This window comes from Canis lupus, chromosome 26, assembly GCF_011100685.1.
Source record: "Canis lupus familiaris isolate Mischka breed German Shepherd chromosome 26, alternate assembly UU_Cfam_GSD_1.0, whole genome shotgun sequence".
NCBI lineage: Eukaryota > Metazoa > Chordata > Mammalia > Carnivora > Canidae > Canis > Canis lupus.
Window position 1 is genome coordinate 4086715 of NC_049247.1, and position 2096 is coordinate 4088810.

Below are 2096 nucleotides of genomic sequence, written 5' to 3' on the forward strand. Positions count from 1 at the left end.
TGCACGTTTCTTTGCCCCTTCTTTCATTCAGATAAAAAAAATGAAATGCTTGGAACTCTCCATCCTTAAAGGGCTGAATGCACCAGAAGAACTGCTGATTGCTACTATTTAAGGATCTAAGACTGAGTCTTTTTTCAGAGGAAACGCTCTTTCTGTAATGGAAAACAATGAACCCTAATTTGGAACTTTAACATCTAGATTTTTCATAGTGAGCCAAGGAAAGCTGGAGCTGCTAAGGGTTTAAGATTTCGTTGTTTTGTTTTTAATCATCACATTTACAAAAGTTTCAAGCTGCAGTAACACACGGTGCTGACAGTGGAGAGGCATTGGAACACCCGGTGCTATGGGAACTGGAGTCTGGCAATGTCCAGTAGAATTTGGAAGCCACGCCCACCGATCCAAAGAGCTTTGTCCCAAGAGTGGAAGTAAGGCACCACAAGCCGTAGTGCACTAAGTAACAAGGCTGCTGAATGCATCATCCTGGTGGGAGAAAAAAATAACTTGGAAGCACCCTACCGTCCCACAAGAGAATGGTTGGATAAAGGATGCATGTCGACATTCTAGAATATTGTGTAGCCTTCTACTGTTCAGCTGGGGGGTTGAGGCTGGAGTCAGGGCGGGGTCTGTGCTGGGCCCTGCGGTGAGTGAGGTTGGAAAATTAGGTACAGCCTCCTGCTGCCAGGTCCAGCCCCCAAGGAGGCACTTAGAAAGAGTGATCAGGAACTTCAGCCCATTATCCCACTGACCCCACACTGTGTGCATAAAACAGGCTCACATGCCTTCTCACCCTCAGACTTTTGGAAATTGTTCCACAGCCCACATGCAGCTTCCCGGGACAGAGCCTCTGATCTCTGCAGTTCTCTGATAACCCTTAACAAATGAACACTATTTCCAAGTGTCCCTCTCAGCATCTCACCTCAAGAATCACCTTGAACATCTTTTCTCTGTTGAGCTGAGCCAGACTGAGCAGCTGGAAGGCAGAGGTAAGATCAGCAATGGGCCCTGGATTCCTAAAGGAGGAAGCCCAGACAGTGGATATGGAGCCAGAACCAAGACGTGCCTGGTTGAGCTTGGGAAGAACTTGGGTTTTCTGGACTGTCTGCACCAGAGGGAGCTCAGTCCATACCTGCATGCAGCAAAGGTCATAGATGAAACCTATGACCCTCAGGAATCTCCCCCAAGATTGCAATCATTCACACATTAAGCTCCCCCATTTTTTATTTTGACAGCAAGACAACAGGCCCAAAATGGAGTCACTTATGCTAAGCCCCAGGTCACCAAACCAAAACTTCACTTAATCAGTTTTGGCTCCCTCAGGAAATGGAAGCTTAAACCAGCAGTCAATCAAGAATCACCTGATCAGCACCAGTTGGGTAACCTGCCTCATAGTCCCTGGTATCCGCTAAAAGGAAACTAACCCAATAACCACCACTCCCCTTTTTTACCTTGTATAACTTCCTTATTCCTGCTCCCGTCTGCCTATAAAAGCCTCATTTTGTACAGCTCCTCAGAGCTCCTTTCTATCTGTTGCATTGGATGCTGCCTGATTCAAACTGCTGCGTGCTCAAATAAACTCTTGAAATGTTTACTAGGCCTCAGTTTATCTTCGTCCAGTCTAAACTATTATTTCCAGAATGCATTCTGGGACTCCTCTATAAAAGCTGTCTGGGGTACTTAAATACAATTGCAGATTCTGGGGACGTAGGCAGACATCCTAAATCATCTTCTGGAGGGGTTGGCAGCTCCAGAATCTGCATTTAAAACTAGCCTACTCGATGATCCTGCCGTTCACACAAATCTGAAAGCTGCCAGGCTAAACTGACAACTATTTTTAAAAGAAATGATGTGTTACTTCTAAATACTTGTAATGACGTATCCAATCTTAATGAACGGTATTCTTTTATTCATTTAAAATGGAGCTAACCAAAGGCCTATGTAATTTGTTTATTTTCTTGTTCTGGGTAATTTGTTTAAGACGAGCAGAGTAAATAAGAATTGGCTCTGGGGAAATTGTTGTTCTTGGGGTCTGTAAGGATGTATTTCTGAAATGTTCTTGGACATCCAGGATCTCTTCTAAGAGTCGACCCAAACGTCCC

General features: G+C 44.8%; 1 long non-coding RNA gene across 1 annotated transcript; it reads left to right on the top strand.

Moving 5' to 3' along the window:
• The first annotated feature begins 412 nt into the window (after window positions 1–412).
• Window positions 413–1588, top strand: LOC111092591. Its single transcript, XR_005378982.1, has 2 exons — window positions 413–983; window positions 1230–1588. It is a non-coding gene; the product is annotated as an uncharacterized LOC111092591 (long non-coding RNA).
• Window positions 1589–2096: the final 508 nt, after the last annotated feature.